Below are 19,628 nucleotides of genomic sequence, written 5' to 3'. Positions count from 1 at the left end.
CACATCTTCTTTATCTGCCCATTTGTCAAAGGACATCTGGGCTCTTTCCATAGTTGGCTGCTGTGGACATTGCTGTTATAAACATTGGGGTGCAGGTTCAGATCACAACTTTTGTATCCTTTGGGTAAATACACAGTAGTAGAGTTGCTGGGTCATAGGGTAGCTCCATTTCTAACTTCTTGAGGAACATCCATACTGTTTTCCAGAGTGGCTGCGCAAGCTTGCATTTCTACCAGCAGATTAAGAGGGCTCTCCTTTATCCACATCCTCACCAACATTTGTTGTTTCCTCTCTTGTTAACTTTTGCCTCTCTGACTGGCATGAGGTGGTCTCTCATTGTGGTTTTGAGTTGTATTTCCAAGATGCCAAATGATATTGATCATTTTTTCCATAGTGTCTGCTAGCCATTTGGATGTCTTCTTTGGAGAAATGTCCATTCATGTCTTCTGCCCATTTCTTGACTGGATTCTTTGTTTTATTGGATCTGGAGTTTGATAAGTTCTTTACAGATCTTGGATACTAGCCCCTGGGATGTTCTTTCACAAAATACACAAACCATTTATGCACTCATCTCCTTAGGTCTTTTGTTATTGATTTCTAAAGTAATTCCATTTTGGCCAGAGAACTTCTTTGCAGGACTTGAATCTTTTTCAGTTTACTGAGACTTGTTTTATGACCCAGAATATGATCTATGCTGGTAAATGTCCCACATGCATATGAAAAGGATATACATTCCCTGTTTTTGGAGGGAGTGGTCTATAAATACCAATATCATCAAATTGGTTGACAGTTTAGTTCAAAACTTTGGTATCTTAACTGTATCAGTTATTGAGAAAAGGCTACTAGAATTCCTGAGAGTAACTGTGGATGTTTCCATTTTTCTTAAAGGTCTTATGGTTCTTGTCTTTATGAAATGAACTTCTTTATGCCTTTTAACATGCTCTACTCCAAATTTACTCTGTATGATATTGACATAGCCACTTCAGGCATCTTTTGATTGGTGTTATCCTTGTATACATTCTTCCAACTTACTTATCTGTGTCTTCCTACATAAAGTATTTCTTATAGATAACAGAGTTGAGTCTTGCTTTTTTAATCCAGTCTGACAATCTGTCTTTTAAGAAGAATGTTTATACCATTCATATTCAACAAAATCACAGATGTAATTACATTTAATGTTATCTTCCTAACCGTTTTCTATTTCTCCCACCTGTTCTTTGTTCCCTTTTCCCTCATTTTCTTTTAAATTAATTAATTAATTAATTCTTTTAAATTAATTTTAAAAAGACTTTATTTATTTATTTGACACAGAGAGAGAGATCACAAGTAGTCAGAGAGACAGACAGAGAGAGGGGAAAGCAGGCTCCTTGCTGAACAGAGAACCCAATGTGGGGCTCAATCCCAGGACTCTGAGATCATGACCTGAGCAGAAGGCAGAGGCTTTAACCCACTGAGCCACCCAATTGAGTACTTTTATTTGATTATTTGATTCTATTTTATCTCTTCATTAGCTATAATTAATCATGTTAGTAGTATGAGTCTTTAATCATGACTTTCTTCAAGCAATAGTCTACCACTTCAAGTATTGTGCAAAAAACTTACAATGGCATGACCTGTCACTTCTTTCCTGCAAATTGGTGTTGTTATTGACATACATTTTACTTTTCTTTTTCTTTTATTTACTTTTTTTTTTGAGACAGAGAGAGAGAGAGAGAAAGAAAGCAAGCATGAGTGAGGGGAGGGACAGAGAAAGAGGGAAAGCAAGAATCTTAAGTAGGTTCAATGCCAAGCACAGAGTGTGAAATATGGCTTGATCTCACTACTCTGAGATCATGACCTGAGGCAAAATCAAGAGTTGGACACGTGATGACACTAGATGGACTGAGCCATCTAGACATCTCACATATGTTTTACTTTTACATGCTATTACCCTCACAATACATTGTTATCATACTTATTTTAAGAATAAATAATCTTTTAAAGAAATTTAAGATTTTATTTTATTTTTTTAAGTTTATTAATTTATTTTTGATGATCTCTACACCCAACTTGGAGCTCAAACTCACAACTTCTAGATCAAGCATTGCATGCCCTTCTGAATGAGCCAGACAGGCACCCCTTTTATAGCAATTTAAGTAAGAAGAAAAACTGCTTTATACTTTTAGCCAGAAGTTACCATTTTTGGTGCTCTTTTTGCTTTTATGTAGCTCCATCTGCCATCATTTTCATTCTTCCTAAAGGAGTTTGTTGAGCATTTCTTATAGTACCTGTTTGCTAGTCATGAATGCTCTTACCTTTATGTTTGCCAAGTTCTCATTTATTTATGAAATATATTTTGTGAGATGAAGAACCATAGGTGGAGTGTTTTTCATTTCCTTTCAGATCTTGAAGAGATGTTCCACTGTCTCCTTACTTGCACTATTTCTGATGAGAAATCTACTGTCAGTCTTATCTACAATTTTCCTTAGTTACTGTGTTTTATTCTCTCTCTGGTTGTTTTTAAATGTTTTATTTATCACTGGTTCTGAGAAATTGTGTTATGATGTGTCTGTGGGTGGTTTGGGTCATGTTTCTTGTGCTTGAGATTTATTGAGATACTTGACATTGTGAGATTATCATTGTCATCAAATATTGAAATCCTTTTGACATTATTTCAAATATTCTTTCTGGCCACTCTTCCTCCTGTCTTACAAAAGTCCAGTTACAAATGCAGTGAAGCTCCTGACCCGGCTGGTGAAAACAGGCACTATTTCCAGTTCCATGTGAGCACCAAGCATTCTTCCTTCAATCCTTTATGATGACTCTTCTGTTCTCATGCAGTTTCCTCACCTGCGGTACTAGTACTATTTCTCCAGACCTTTCCCAGCCTACACTTAATAAAATTGAACATGCCCCCTTCCTAACCACTTCTGCCCCCTTGTTTTCCATAACCCTTATTATTTCTAACATAGTAAACTTCCTAATGATAATGATTAAATCCCCCTTATTCTTGGCTGCATCTCCATAATCTAGAACAGCACCTTACACACAGTACATGCTCAGTAAGTATGGAAGAACTGGATAAATAAATGACTGAGTGTTTGAATGAATTGTTGAATGAATACATGACTGGGTGAACAATTGAATGAATAATGAATAAATGAACCACTTCAGGAAAGTCTATCCATGTTCCTCCCTATGGCAATGCAAATGGATCATGTTTCAGTAAACCAATGTTCTGGTTTTATTTCTACTAAACCAATAATTCTGGTGAATTCTGGAAATACATGCAGAATCTGCCACATATGCCACAGCCTTACTTTGGAACAAAGCAGGGGGTCAGAAGAAAGGTTCAGGACCTCCCAGCATTTAAGAGTAGCTGACTGGAAGGTGGCTAATTTACCTGTGGTGTGTTTTGGGGTAAAACCTAGAGGTTTCAGGGAGAACCAGCTGAGATAAAGCACTATTGTAGGTATAATATTGGAAACAAATGTAAACTAAATGAGTGGGAAGAAAACCAGGCACAGGCTGGACCAGAAGGTGAGAGCAAGGAATTTCTTAGAATGACATAAATAAGTTCAGGCCCAAGAAAAATTCAAGAATAAGGATTAAAAACAAGAAGGAATATAGAAAAGCTAGGACCCAGGCCAATTGTGTTGATGGTGGATTCTTTTCCAGATTACCTTATTCCTGGTGATCGAAGATGTCTGTTCATCAGCCCTGGGTCGCTCAACACATCTACCATGGGTTGCCATAGAAACATTTACAGTTCTCGGGTCTTGAGTCCCCAGTTTGTATTTAAAACCAGGAGCCTTGCACACATAGGGCCAACATGTTCTTCTGGCTTCAGGATGGCTATTTGGGAGAGGAGTATTCCAGGATCCATTTTCAGGCTTGAATGGTGATGAACCAAATTAGCTTCACATTCCTATTTAAGTTAATGAAACAGCCTGCCTGGACCTTCCTGGGTTTGGTAGAGAAAGCCAAGCACATCCTGCAAAACTAAAATAAATGATATGTTTGGCAGCAAAAATTGCTAAACATCAATCATAATTTACAAAGTAAATCTCAGAAATGCCAGCAGCTTTGGAACAGTTTTAAAAAAATGAATATTTTCCAACCCAGGAAAAAATATTTTTAAAGTTATGATTGCATAGCAAGGAGTGACATTCTTGAAAGAGCAATTTTTGAAACCTTTATCACATTGTATGGGTAAAATTGAATAAAGAAAGATTAACTGCCAATGTCCACTAAGAAAAAATTCTGAAATTAAAAAAGTGGGTAGGAGAAGAATAAAGGAAACAAGATGGGATTGGGAGGGAGACAAACCATAAGTGACTTTTAATCTCACAAAACAAACTGAGGGTTGCTGGGGGGAGGGGGTTTGGGAGAAGGGGGTGGGATTATGGACATTGGGGAGGGTATGTGCTTTGGTGAGTGCTATGAAGTGTGTAAACCTGGTGATTCACAGACCTGTACCCCTGGGGATAGAGTATTATGCCTCCATCAGAAAGGATAAATACCCAACTTTTGTAGCAACATGGACGGGACTGGAAGAGATTATGCTGAGTGAAATAAGTCAAGCAGAGAGAGTCAATTATCATATGGTTTCACTTATTTGTGGAGCATAACAAATAGCATGGAGGACATGGGGACTTAGAGTGGAGAAGGGAGTTGGGGGAAATTGGAAGGGGAGGTGAACCATGAGAGACTATGGACTCTGAAAAAAATCAAGTTTTAGAGTATTTTTTGAAAAGATGCTCTTCTCTTGGTCTAAATATTTTTTTTTTATCCTTTCAAAACAGAGGTCAACATAGTCATTGATTGAACCTGAATCTGATGTGAAATTCAAAATGAATTGAGACACTCCAAGACAATGCTATTATTTGTGAGTACTAATGATCTTGGTGAATTTGGAATATCTTACACGAAACCACCAATTACCGGCTTTGATATCAAAAAGAACATTCGAGTACTTTGATCTATTTCTCTCTGTTCTTCTCAGATGTAGATCTTCACAGCAATGTGGGGTCTGCAGACAGATGACATATATTTATGGCTCCTTCGGCATGTCATCCTTCCTGAAATGTTGGCATATGTCAGCGCCCTCCAAAGGGGTACAAAATGCCTCCACAGTGTCTTCTTGAACTCAGACTCAAATGTGTTTTTAAGTGTCAGGTGCTTTGCAGGGTCACCTGCACAGCAACCAGCAATAACACGGCTTCATGCCCTTTGAACACTTGCTTAGGGAACCTGTGGACTCTGATAGATCACAGAGTCTAACTGGAGCAGGACACTCCAGAGAACATCACTGAGGTCATCAGTGTGTCGCCTCAGTCACATCGGGAAGGGGAGGGTTACAGAGCTGATAGAATTTGGGAACATTGACTTTCTTGGGCCACACTTATTTTATCTGTTTCTCTTTGTCTTTTTCATGAAAGTTCATTCCAGAATAATCTGGATTCACCAGATGGGCATTTAGGATTTATGTTAACTATTTGTCATCCCTAACTGTTTATGCTGAAATGTGGGATCCTCGAATGCTTCATAGAATTGGCTATGGATCCTGATTGTTATAATTGGAAATAGAATTGGAACAATCACTCCTTTAAAATTGAAGTGGCTGGCAGTGCAGGAAAATTATAAGCACACGATCTGCTTGCCTTACTGAGTGTACAGTGAAGAGTTACTCAAACTTATTAATGGAATGTGATGATTTACATAAATATATGAAGGGGAGTTTTAAAAATGGTAGCTATTTGGTTGGTACTGGGGGAGGTTTTTAAGGTATGAACATATAGATTTTTTTTTATAGATGAAGGTTTTTAAAGTATGAACATATAGATCCACACTCAGAAAAGAGGCAAAAGTGCTGTTTACAAACTCAGTGACTAAAAACTGGATATCTAGATTAAAAATGAAATGTTTACATTCCACCCCTCCCTGAAGGAAATACAGGTTTATAAATAGACACGTGGAGGGCAGAGTAGGAGACTAGTGTGAGAACAGAGCTGCCAAGTGCCTAACCACTCTTGTCTTTGCGGTCGTGGCAACACACTTGAGCCTGGGGCAACACACTTGATCCTGGGCAGGGGCCTTCCAGAATATAGGCTGCACCTGTGGTCAGCTCAGAGCAGATAGGTGGGCAAGGGAGAAACCCATGCCATTTACTTTCCTTGGTTCATCTTCTCCCTTGAACCAGCTCTTTCTTGAATAAACGTGTGTGTGTGCGCGCGCGCACACACACACACACACACACCCCAAAAAACACTGTCGTCCAAAGGGGTTTATTTCTGGTTACACAGCAACATAACTTTAGAGATGACATCTCCTTCAGTCAGGCCAGCCTCATTACTCCCTTCAAAGTCATGGACTCTTCCCTGGAGAGCACTGACCTGTGGGCAGGTGTCCTGCACTTACCCAGTGGTGACATGCCACCACGGAGAAATTGTGTTCTATGCAAACTGGATGGGCTCACTGTTCAAAGCAATTCAGTAATGGGTACTTCTGCACAGTGGGAAGTCGTTCAAGGTCATTTTTCCTTTATCATGTTTGCACATATGGGAGAAATTTCAGAGTCTACAGGATTCAGAGTCTGAAAATTCAGAAGAACGCTAGAAAATTTCATATTTGATTAAACCTTAACTTTCTCTTCCCCACCTCATTTTTGGCACTAGGATTTCTATCTATCTATCTATCTATCTATCTGTCTGTCTGTCTATTTACAATTGAATTATAATTGACCTACAATATCCTATTAGTTCCAGGGTACATCACAGCAATTGAATATTTTTATAAATTACAGAATGATCCCCATAATGACTCTAGATGTGCATTACATCCCCATGACCTATTTATTTTACAACTGGAACTATGTACCTTTTAATCCCAGCAATTAGGCTTTTTAAACTTGAAAATGAGACCTTCCTTTTCTTCTTTTCAAAACTTCTCTCATGAATTTCCATGCCATTGATGCGGTTAGTTTTGACACAACTCTCAAATGTCAGGCCTTTGCTCTACCTCTGAATTTGCATTCCCTTTTCTCATTTTTTCAGACAGCACTGTCCCCCACTCCCTGATCTGCAGCAAAGGCTTCCAGCTCCCCCTGCCCTCTGGCAACCCCACCAGGCCTGCAGAGTGCTGCAGGAAGTGGTGATTTCCGAAAACAGCTCTACCTTTGTTTTCCTGATTTCCACTCAAAACTCAACAACGCTGCTCTTCTCAGAACTTCTGCCACCAGAGGTAGACATCTCCTACCTCACTGGGGCACCTCAGACTGGCGGGATCTCGGGAAGGCGAGTCGCTCGCAGGATCCAGAAAAGGGAGCTCCGTGGAGGTGCAGGGGAACACGCAGGGTGGGAACATGGGGGCCCCCATGTGATGATCTGGTTATCTTACTGGAGAGTAAGATAAATCCCCCAATGGATTTGGGGGAAACATATACTAAATTATTATCCCCATGAGCATTTACAGAGAAATAGAAGGAAATGTAAGTCAGAAAAATAAGTGAAAATTTCCATTTGAAAGTTTATAGACAAAAGGACTGTCGGCTTGAAATTCAGTGTTTTAATTTATTGTACCATAAATACTGGTTAAAACCTGCTCTTACAAATTTCCAACCTGAGGCTTAGCTGAGTTTGGAAGAGGACAGTGATGCGATCAGGTGTCACCTTTCCTCAGAAATGACTCAGACAAGCCCAGAAAGCAGAACAAGCTGGTCTAAGAGGGGAGGAAGGAGGGTGTATGGGAGAGGAGCCACGTTCCTTCCAGAGCTGTCCAGGTGTGGCTGGAGCAGGTGAGGGCGATATTCTGCAGAACGTAACCGGAGGGCTTGGGAAAGCTCACATCACTGAGCTAGGACAGCAAATTCCACACCTGGAGCCACAGCCCCCATTTGTTCTTACCATGGTTTTCCACTGTTACTGTGGCTCCCTGGACATACCTGTCCTTGCATACTTTCCCTGCAAGAGCTGGGGGGCACAGAAAATAGAAGTCTTTGGAAGTTAATAAGGAAATGTAAGTTCCAAAGCCAAAGGATTCTGAATTGTATGAGAGTCCCTCAGCAATGTTCTGCCATTTTCTGCAGAGAATTCCCATGTATCATAGGAATGGTGGTGGCCTCAGTCCTCTGGGACCTCAGTGGAACCAAGGAATTGTTTAGGCAAGCAGACAGTGATGGACTGCTTTCTCCTGGGCCATCAAGGAAATTCGATGCACAAGGAAGCTACAGGTCAAATAACTTGTGTCTTGAGATTATTAGTAGGCTTCTCCTTCCCAACTGAGTTTTGGGAGGTGGGTGGATGAGAAAAGGCTATTTGATCTGATAAACTCAAATCGTATTTCTGATCTCCAGACCCACACTGCCCAGAAACTCATTCATTTCATTTCTAAGCCAATTAGATTCCCATCATTACCATAATAAATCACCACAGATTGAACAGATTAAAACAACACAAATCCATCATCCCATAGTTCTGTAGGTCAGGAGTCCACCAGCGGTCCCACTGGGCTGCAGCCAAGGTGTCCACGGCCGGCCTTTTTTGCTGGGAGCTCCAGGGAGAATCCATTTCCTGGTCTTCTCGGCTTTTGGGGGTATGTTGGTTGGTGGCAGAACTCAGTGTCTTGAGACTGTGGAACTCAAGTCCCCAACTTCATGCTAACCGTCACCAGAAGGCCATCCCCACCTTCCTGAGGCCATTCCCAGTTTTCAACCCCTGGCTCACAGCACACTCCTCCTTTCTCGAGGCCAGCAGTGGGGGCTGAGCCCTGCTCGCGATGCGTCTCTCTGGCTTCTCTGCTTTTGAGTGTTTTGTGATCAGATTTCATCCACTCGACTAACTCAAAACAATGCCCCATCTCAAGACCCATAACCTTAATCTCATCTGAGAAATTTCTTTTGCCAAGTAAGGTAACGTACTCTCAGGTTCCGGGGATTAGCCTGTAGACATCTTCGGGGGCCATTACCCTCCCTACTATACTGAGAATGTAGTAACATAAACAAGATTAGAAGGCTAATGTTAATGCTGTGTACCAGAAGCAAGTGAATTTATACTAATTGAAAATATTCTTACATACTAACATATCTTCTAAAGACTTTACCGAGAAGGGTCATTAAATTTTGGTTTAATTACTGAAATTAACTTTTTAAAACAGACTTTGAATAATTTGCTCTTTTTCCTAATTCTGACTGACCTCCAAAGTTCACTGACAATAGGTGTAGCTCACAGTCAGGGCGTTAGCTTGTGATGTCCTGAGGCCCTGTTCAGCTATGATCCTCAATACTTTCCACTAATGGGTGCTGCCATCATTCCCAATCTCTTCATTTTCTTCGAAGTGTTTATTTGCGGTCTGTCTTCCTCCCCCAAAATGATGAGGGCAGAGATCACGCGTGTTTTATCACTAAGCACCCGAACCTAATGCACTGTGTCTAGAGAAAAGTAGATTCTTAAATTTATATGTAATTTAATTATATATAATTAAATTATTATAATATATAATATAATATATGGTATTATATAATTATATAATAATTATATATAATTATTAATATAATTAAATTATATATTTAAGAATCTACTTTATATATATAAAATATATAATTTTTTTAAAAATCTACTTATATATATTTTTATATATCATATGTATACATATGATCTATATAAAAGATTTTACTTGTTTATTTATTTGTCAGATAGACAGAGCACAAGCAGGGGTAGCAGCAGGCAAAGGGAGAATCAGGGTCCCCACTGAGCAGGGCACCTGATTCAGGACTGGAACCCAGGACCCCAGGATCATGACCTGAGCCACAGGCAGACACTTAACTGACTGAGCCACCCAGGCTTCTTGAGAAAAGTAGATTCTTAACAAACATTTGGACATATGGGTGTATTATTTAATGGATAAATGGGCCAATGGATGGCTGGATTAGTGGATGAATGGATGGATGGATGGACGGATGGATGGTTGGATGGATGGATAGACGGATGGATGGATGGATGGATGGATGGATGGATGGATGGATGGTTGGATGAATGGATGGATGGTTGGATGGATGGATGGAGGGATGGATGGATGGATAGACGGATGGATGGATGGATGGATGGAGGGTTGGACGGATGGATGGATGGTTGGATGGATGGATGGATGGATAGACGGATGGATAGACGGATGGATGGATGGATGGATGGATGGATGGATGGTTGGACGGATGGACGGTTGGATGGATGGATGGATGGATGGATGGATGGATGGATGGATTAGTGGATGGATGGATGGATGAATGGATAGACGGATGGATGGATGGATGGATGGATGGATGGATTAGTGGATGGATGGATGGATGAATGGATAGACGGATGGATGGATGAATGGATGGATGGATGGATTAGTGGATGGATGGATGGATGAATGGATAGACGGATGGATGGATGGATGGATGGATGGATGGATGGATCAACGTCTCGATACAATAGTTTCTTGAACTGAGAGGAGTTTTCAACCACGTAACTTTGGCTTTCACTCAGTACTTAGATTCTATAATTCTCTAAGTCTGAACATGTTAGGAGAAAGTTTACTTCCCACTTTAAGTTCTGAATGACTGCTTAGCACATCCGCACCTACTATCTCTTTAATTTATGTAATACCACTGACACAATCAGAATAGATATCATTCTCAGTTTCATTATTAGGAAATAGAGCCTCAAAATCTAGTTTGAAAAGAAGGACAGAACTCTTGGATTTTAATTTCCAATTAAATATGTTTGTTCTATATTAAGTCTTGTGCATCACCCACCAGGCTTGAACTGCATGCATATACAAGAGTCCATAGCATATGTGGGCCTAACTCCCAGATTCTGGTTTTAAAAACTAGAGGTGAATTTATACTGAATTCTGAAGGCTAGACCCAAGCCCAGGGAGGTCTGTGTGTGCAGTGAGAATATCAGGGTCTTAAGTGACCTGGTCCCAGGACTACTTCTTCTTCTTCTCTCTCCATAATCTAGGAACACTAATGCTACATGATAAGAATGAGAGGGAGATAATGCATCTAAACTATGTAGACCAAGGAAATGTAGTTCACTAAACAGTTCCAAGTCTAAAACTGGTTTCTACCTAGGGAGGGCCAGGCTCATGGGTCTCGACAGGTGCACTGGCATCCTTAGGGCTGCTGTGGAGAGAAGAGCTGACCCATTCATCCTGGGGAGGAGCACTGTGAGGCCCAGGATGGGGAGACCTTGTCTACACCAGCAGTCGGCCTTCCAGAGGCCATATTCATTCCATCCCTTCCTTCCTTTGAAAACCCTTATGGCGTGTCTACATGTGTCAGAATTAGACTCCACTCCACTACTTTTACTTTGTGTTCTCTTTCTCTGTATCTTACAGGATTAAAAAACAAATTCATCTAGGAGTCTTTTTTTTACTAGGAAACACAACCACTAACTTCTGTTTGCAACAAGATGTCTTTTATTGTACCTTTGAGGGGAAACAGTCCTCAGATCCTGTCTTTCCAGTGAGATGTGGATGAGCCCTCCTCCCCCCCTGGTGAGAGAGGAGCCTCTCCTCCCGTCACACCCCTTTCTCCAGGCAATGCCAGCTCGTTTGATGACACCGATTACACTCAGCTTTGTTTCTCATGAGACCGGTGTTTGTATTCCATGAGTCTGCACCTTAATTATCTTTCATGACTACAACCCCTTTTGGAAATTTGTTCTGTGTCGTCAGATTTAACCATCTGCAAGCTGCGACCAGAGAGGCTGAGCAGTCTTGTCATTTCCCTTCTATAGAAAATGCACCACAGAACAGGAGTCAGCCCTGTAGAGGAACAAGAGTGACCCAAACCTCAAGCGTGGACTCAAGGGTTTTGGAATGTCTATTTTTTTGTTGTTATTACTTTGGTGTTTGCTTTCCAGAACAAACCTGGCTGCTAGGAATTATTAACTAGGATAAATTGTTCCCCTTAAAACCTCCTGGTGAAACATATTGACCAAATCTTCTTTTTGAATCTTGTTTGTAAGTAATCATTAAGGATTTGTTGCACTATATTTAAAGAAGGAATAGGGGAAGAAGGAGGAGGAGGAGGAGGAAGAGGAGCGAGAGGAAGAGGAGGAGGAGGAGGAGGAGAAAAGAACACGCCTTAAATTTCTGCTTCGCCAGCAAGCTACATTGGCTTATTTCAAGTTCCTCTCAGACCTTTTCCCAAGAAGCATCATGAAACTGGCTGTCTGGCTGTAAGTTTCTAGAAACTTGTTCCTGAGAAGGTCTTGCATGTAATGGCTCTGGAAAGCACTTCTATTTGGATGAAGCCTGCTCTGTGGGCCACACAGACATGTGACGGAGAGTGTGGGGTGCTTACACACAAGTGTGGGGCTGCTGTGTGTCCACGAGGACTGGCCCACAGCAAACAGCAATCATGTCTCGCGTATGTGGAAAAGGAGCACCAGGCATTTGGCGGAGCTGACTGAGGACATTTTGATCTTACATATCATCTCGGTATGTCCCTGAGCACCGTGAGTTCTTCGTAGAACAAGATGTGGGTATCAGACAACCCGTACACAGATGCCCAAGGCCACACAAGAGGCACATTAGAAGGACCTTCAGCAAGGATCGTCGTCATTGTTGCTGTCATTACGAGCTGCATCTTACCTACTTCTTTGCCTTAGATCAGATTTCCAGGACACACTCCTTTGTTGGCTTCTCTGGGCCTGATGTGTGGGACCATGGATGATACGAGAGCAGGACCCACATTAACAACAACAGAGAAGCTTCCCTGTGCATATCTGAGATGATGACTGTCCACAGAAGCACTCCCTGTAACAGGCACTGGCTGGCCTCAGAGACAGGATGCTCCGGGACAGTGGCTGGGAAGACATGGCCCAGCCCAAGAAAAGATGCTGGATTCCATGAGCTGAACATAATAGCAAAACAATCTCAGTAGCAACCATCCTCTTTAATTATAGGAAGCAACTCTTATTTGACCCCCACTAATTAGAAAAAAAATTAATTGCTTAGACCAAAAATAGTGATTTGGCAGGATACCAATTATCTCTGTTGGTAGGTGCAAATCTTGCCTAGAGACAGGTAAACAAACTAAGCTGTCTTTTAAACTCTTCAAGCTTTTATAATTTTTTAATAATTAATGTACAGTTGAACAGTTTGATAAACTTAAAAAACAATCTACTTACTTTGAAGTTGTGTGATAAACGATCTTCTCTTTTTACAAAGTAAATGTGGCTCTGCCAGAGAAAACCATCAGCGTGGACATTTGTCTACAAAAACACGAACTTTCCCTCACCTGTGACGACCCAGGATGTAAGCCTATGGCCTAAGTGTTACACTCACACGCTTGCCTTGGTACTGGTGAATGCTGTCCACCAAACGGCAGATTCATCCAAACCCTGCCCTTCCATCTCCAGGCTCCTTAGGACAGGGACCAGTTTGCATTACTTGTGACACCTAGGTTCTACCCATCTGCTTGACTCTCTCTTCATCTGTCTTTCTTTCTATCCCCCCATCCTTCTAGCTAAGTATCCCTCGAGTTGTAATTTAAACTAATGAATAGATGAACACAACGAAAATCGAGAGATCACATGTGCTCCGTAACATGATCAGAAGTATCTTTCCAGGTTTTTGGGTTTTTGTTTTTTTTTTTTAATTTCAAGAAATTTGTTTACCCTTTAACATTCGGAGAATCATAGATTCATAGAGTCAGGAGGCCTTCTGCAATCATTGAGAAGAGAAACAGCCACTCAGAGAAAGAGAGAGCTTGTCCAAACGCATACGGATTCTTCATGGCTTATTAGAACTGGGAACACATTTTATTTTATTTTTTATTTTTACATTTTATATATTTATTTGACAGACAGAGATCACAAGTAGGCAGGGAGGCAGGCAGAGAGAGACGGGGAAGCAGGCTCCCTGCTGAGCAGAGAGCCCAACGCGGGACCCTGAGACCATGACCCGAGCCGAAGGCAGAGGCTTAACATACTGAGCCACCCAGGCGCCCCATGGGAACTCATTTTAACTCGACAGTCTTGCTTATACTAATTTCAATGGTGGATCACTCACCAGAACTTAAAATTAAGCATCATTCTTCTGTTGTAGGAGAAAGATTTCCTATTTTCAACTTGATTTCCATGGCACGAAGTGGCTCGGGTTATCTGAGAAAGGTTTCACATTGTTTCTCATGAACACAGTCCCAACCCAGGTGCACAGAGTAAACGCAGGGAAGCAACAGAACATCTGACCCTAGGAGAACACAGAAGTGGACAGGAGGGGTCGGCACTGACGGACACAGCAACTCAACTCATCCACGGAACGTCTGCCTGCCTTCCGCTCCATCCTCTGTTGTTGACACGGGAGAAACCTGAACTCTTTTCTGGTTTCCAAAGCTGGGATGGTCTTTCTTTAATAATTGAAAACCATTATTTCTTGGATAATGAGGTCCCTCGCTCATCATTATTTTATTCCTGCTTCTGTTTTTCTTTCATAATATTCAAAGATCACGAGTGATATCATCTCATTAATTGTGGCTGGCAGGAGCAAATACTCAGGATGGATAATCATGATCACTTTGGCTCAGCTCTCTGGCAGAATATGGGAGATTCTGCCTGTAATTCAGAAGTTTCTGTGCCGTGGAGATCCTGCGGAAAGCAGGGCATAGAGCAACACAAATGGTGCAGAATGGCTGTGGCTGACACTTGTCCAAATGCCTTTCAGGGGCTCTGGATGGTCTTCCTGTGCAGAACATAGGAGAGAGGCTTTCAACGGCCCCACAGTGCCCGTGACGTGGGCAAGGCTCCCCAGCTGGGAGAGATGGCTCAACGAACACACTTCCAAACACTGATGGCTTCACTCCCACATGCAGACTCTGTCGCTAGCTCCTCTGCAGGGATGATGGCTAGCAGGGGGGATGGGTGCCTCAAACACATGGGCTCCGGGCAGCTCTCTCAACCACATTAATTAAAACGCAAAAGTATAATCTGATAAGTGACAGTTTTAGAAATAATTTTTACTCCACCAACAGGAACGATCTGCAAATAGATAGTTAAGTTTACACAAGCTCGTCCCCCACTGTGTGCGTCGTCAGGCGAACAATTAGCGGTGACATCTCTGGGATTTGTCATGGCTGAGCTAATCGCGAGACAAGCCCAGTTAGCAGGCCTAAAACTCTCCTCAAACGTGAATACAGCAAAACACCTATCACGGTAAGTAAGAACAAAATATCTCTGAGCTTCATACGAAAGCAGGTAATGTGTTCCCCAGAATAAAACCTATCCTTCCAACTTCACACGAACTCTATAAAATTCATCTGACATGGTTTTATCAACTACGGTGAGGCTGGCGCAGGGTACAGTTGTCTGTAGGTGTTCATGGTCCAAGCTGGTTGTTGAATCAATGGAATGTGCAAAAGCAAAGACACCCCTGAACCAAGGTGTCCACATGACTTTGTCCAGTCTCCCATTTCGGAGGCCGCGACAGTCTGTGTTTAACGCAGACAGTAATACTTGGATTAGTAGATCACCTTTCTTCTAAGAAGTGTTTTCACCTTGTATATGATTCTTCGTGTACTGTCTGTAGAGAGAGCTTTTCTCTCTTTTCCATCTAGAGGCATTTTGTCACCCTGATCTGTCACCATCGTAAGAGTTCCTGCAAGTTCTGTGGCAAGGTGTACATCATAATTGGCCTTTCCGCATGGGTAGTTCATATACTCAGCCCCTAAGCGATCCCAGCTTCCTTTTCTGTGGCTTTCCAGAGACATGCGCTGGGGCAGACAAAAGGTGTGCATGACACTTGCTGCCCCGCAGAGGCTCCAAGCCTGACTGAGAAGACACTGCAAGAAAAAGACAGAGAAACGGGGAATCAACGATGCAGCCGTCCTGCAGAGAAACAAAGAGAGCCGTGATGGATGGGCCCGGGCGCTCTCTCTGCTGCGACACTTCCCTCCATTCCCGCGGCAGCAATGTCGCCGTGAACGCATCGGCACCCCTTTGAGCTCCACCCAGGCCCTCCTATCATCACGGTTGACATTAGAGAAGAAGACTTTACAATATCATGATGTGATGTGATTTACACCCCTGGCGGGAATGGAAGCGTCAAAGAGCTCTCACCCGACGAAGGGCTCCCGGCTCTCTGGTCTCCTAAAACCATCTTCTCTCTTCCCCGTTTTGGGCAGAGTAGCCGACATCACATGCTGGTTTGTACATTGAGGTGAATCCCTCTGGCTTTTAACAGTACTTTTTAACTCCTCCAGGAAGACTTCAGAAAAATTTTTCATTGTGTTCTTGAATTCTGGAAAACGTGGATACGTGCTATTTTAAATCCATTTCTAAACAGTCTCTCGGTCTGTTCCACCAGATTTCTGTCCTTCGGAAGGTTCCCAGGCACGAAGTGAGAGCAAGTGAGCAAACATACCCTTGATCTCTACCACTCGTGACAGGGCTAACATCTCCTGAACCCGTTTCCCGTCTCCCTCGTCCCTCCCAGTTGGACAGATTTTGCAACGGGAGGATCCAAGTGCCGAAGCCTCCCTGAACCCACCCTAGACCTTATGTTTCTGGCCTGGGTTCACTGGCCTAATTAAAAAAAAAAAATCTGTCATTGTGGCTTCTGTAAGTTTTAAAGCTTGTCAATATTTACATTTCTTTTTGACCTCGGAGAACTGAAGCAACACATTCTATTACAGCCGCATCTTTTCCACTGCAGACATGGGAAGTAAGCCTTTTCCATGGGGACCTTCTGTGTAATAATGAAGAGATGTTTATCCTTCATGGAGTGAATGATTTATTGCTAAGAGGAAAGCAATTCACATTCTGCAAGGACAGGAAGGGCTCTTTAATTTTGCCGTTCACGTGGTGGGTGATTCATTATAATGCTTTTGTTTCCATCTTAAATTTTCCTCTCACCACTGAGGAACATGGGTTCTGTAGAGCTTACAATTATGGAGATAGTTATTTTATTTTATTTTATATTTAATTATTACTCTTCTTATTAGTCACGTTAGTCACCATACAGCACATCGTTAGTTTCTGATGTACTGTTCAAAGATTCATTGTTTACATGTAACACCCAATGCTCCGTGCAATCCGGGCCCTCCTTAATTATCACACGGCCAACCTATCCCCCCACTCCTTCCCCTCTAAAACCCTCACTTTGATTCTCAGAGTCCACAGTCTCTCATGGTTTGCCTCCACCTCTGATTTCCTCCTCTTTATTTTTCCCTTTCTTCTCCAAATTTCCTCAAGGCTATTCCTTATGTTGTACAAGTGAAACCGTATAATTGACTTTCTCTGTTTGACTTATTTCACTCCAGGTTTTGCATCAACATGAATGGGACGAAGGAGGTAGTTATTTTAAACTTGGGGGGGGAGCTACAGTGTGCTTGAGTCAAACTGAAAGGAAAAGTCCAATAGCTCAGTCATTCGTGCATCTATAGGACACGTCCCCGCATAGCCCTGGCACTTACACTGAATCATGAAATAGCAGGGCGCTTGTCAGTGCTCCCAGCTCTCGGGGACCGATGTCCTTTCCTTAGGCAGCAATGACTCCCTGTACATGATCCTGTCCTGTGTTGGTGAATATATGGTTGCCTCTGAGGGATGCTGGGAGGGCTTGGAGGGCCTCCTGGTGATCAATATACTCCAGAGAATAAGGATATGACCATCTACATTGGGACAAAGAATCAGGCAGACCCTTCCCTGACCCCAGATATGCAGTGACCCATTTAGAGGCTCCAGGTAGAGGTATGGCTACATGGGAAACCTAAAAGAGCCATTTCCTACAAAATGAAAGAGGACATGAGACCCAAGCAGTTCACTTTTGTAAGCTATTATCATTCTAGTATAAAGAAGGTGGTATGCATTCTTACTCTTCCCACTTAGGGAAAGACCCTTGGTCAAGCTGAAGTGGGAGCCACAGCAGGGGGACTGTCCAAGGGCAGGCTATGTGGCTTTTATGGCCAAGGACAGATCTATCAGGCTGGTGAGAGACCGATGCCACTTGGGGTTTGGGCCAGATAGGGGAGCCCATGGTGCATCTCCCTTCAGGGCCTCCTAGAAAGGGATGGAATATGTCTTGCTCCTGCATCATCATGAGGGGCAGGAGCTACAAGTGTGTGCGACTATGGGACCATCTGTGTCCCAGGTAAGGCTGGGGGATCTTTGCCAGTGCCTCTGCACGCTGGAATCCGGGGGAGCCGGCATGTGCATTCCAGGCCCTACCACAAGGTGGTCTCGGACACTTCATGAAGTGAAGGGGGAAGGGAAAATACAAGGTCAGTATTCCTTACAGCTGATGGGGTCAGAGGATGCACCGGGGAAGCTTTTCCCTCTAGAACACAAGAAAGTTAGGGCCAGGAACCAGTTTTCCACCTTCAAGTGAAGACAGAAGGTTGGCTAATGGCAACAGTACTCACCATTAAGGAACAGGGGATTATGTTTAGACACCGTTCACCCTCTGCAGCTAGAAGCCTGCACACCACGGGAACTGCTGTAGTCGCCCATGTTTCAATGCTGAAGTGGCCGAGATGCCTCTCGACAGCCCCACCAGGTACACCTTCTCATCCACACCAATGTGCGGCAGTCATCGCACACAACCTAAGCTCACACCCATACAGCCTGGGGCCTTCCGTGTATCCTGACAGATTTCCACAATGACCCCTTCTTTTATTTATTTATTTACTCAACATACAATGTATTATTTGTTTCAGGGGTACCCATCTGTGATTCGTCAGGCTTACACAATTCACAGCACTCCCCATAGCTCATACCCTCCCCAGTGTCCATCACCCAGCCACCCCATCCCTCCCACGCCCATCCCCTCCAGCAGCCCTCAGTCTGTTTCCTGAGATTAAGAGTCTCTTAGGGTTTGTCTCTGTCTCTGGTTTCATCTTGTTCCATTTTTCCCTCCCTTCTCCTATAATCCTCTGCCTTGTTTCTCAGATGCCTCCTATCAGTGAGATCATATAATTGTCTTTGTCTGACCTGAGCTGAAGGCAGAGGCTTAACCCATTGAGCCACCCAGCCCCCCAAGATTTCGTGGGGTTTTGATGCTTGCCTAATATCCCATTGTATGTATGTGTATATACCACATCCTCTTTATCCATTCATCTGTTGATGGACATCTAGTCTCTTTCCATAGTTTGGTTATTGTGGACATAGTTGCTATAAACATTGGGGTGCATGTGCCCCTTCAAGTCACTACATTTGTATCTTTGGGGTAAATACCCAGTAGTGCAATTGCTGGCTCACAATGACCCCTTCTCATAGTAGTTTGTTTGGGTAGAGTTTCATGAGTTATGCAGTGTCTCCGTGTCTGTTCTCTCTGTCCAGCAGTTCTGACATATGGAACCTCTCCCAGAATCAGATGGGAAGAGGAGACTCTGGTCTTCAGCCACATGCCAAGTGCCAGACCCTGGGATTATCAAAAGACCCCCCAAATCCAGCTCTCCCTAGGGCTCTAGCTCCTACAACCATGTCCACCCAAACTCCAAATAGTAGCCGAGTGGCTTGAACTCTCGTAAAGACTCCAAAATGGGGAAAAGCTGAACAAAGGAACACTTACAAGAAGTTGCACCAATGCCTTAAGAACATTCATTAGGCTGAAACAAAAACAGATCTTCAAAAACTCTCCAAATTAATAATGTTTGATCCAAAGAG

The 19,628-nt window shown here is 42.8% G+C and overlaps 1 long non-coding RNA gene across 1 annotated transcript; it reads right to left on the bottom strand.

Annotated features, from left to right (window-relative positions):
• Positions 1-3: 3 nt before the first annotated feature.
• Positions 4-17,067, bottom strand: LOC116585681. Its single transcript, XR_004283770.1, has 3 exons — positions 16,971-17,067; positions 10,600-10,602; positions 4-14 (listed from the first exon to the last, which is right to left on the bottom strand). It is a non-coding gene; the product is annotated as an uncharacterized LOC116585681 (long non-coding RNA).
• Positions 17,068-19,628: the final 2,561 nt, after the last annotated feature.

The sequence above is a fragment of the Mustela erminea genome, chromosome 3 (assembly GCF_009829155.1).
Source record: "Mustela erminea isolate mMusErm1 chromosome 3, mMusErm1.Pri, whole genome shotgun sequence".
NCBI classification, from domain to species: domain Eukaryota; kingdom Metazoa; phylum Chordata; class Mammalia; order Carnivora; family Mustelidae; genus Mustela; species Mustela erminea.
The sequence above is the reverse complement of the archived record's forward strand: the minus strand, read 5'-3'. Positions and strand labels throughout refer to the sequence as shown.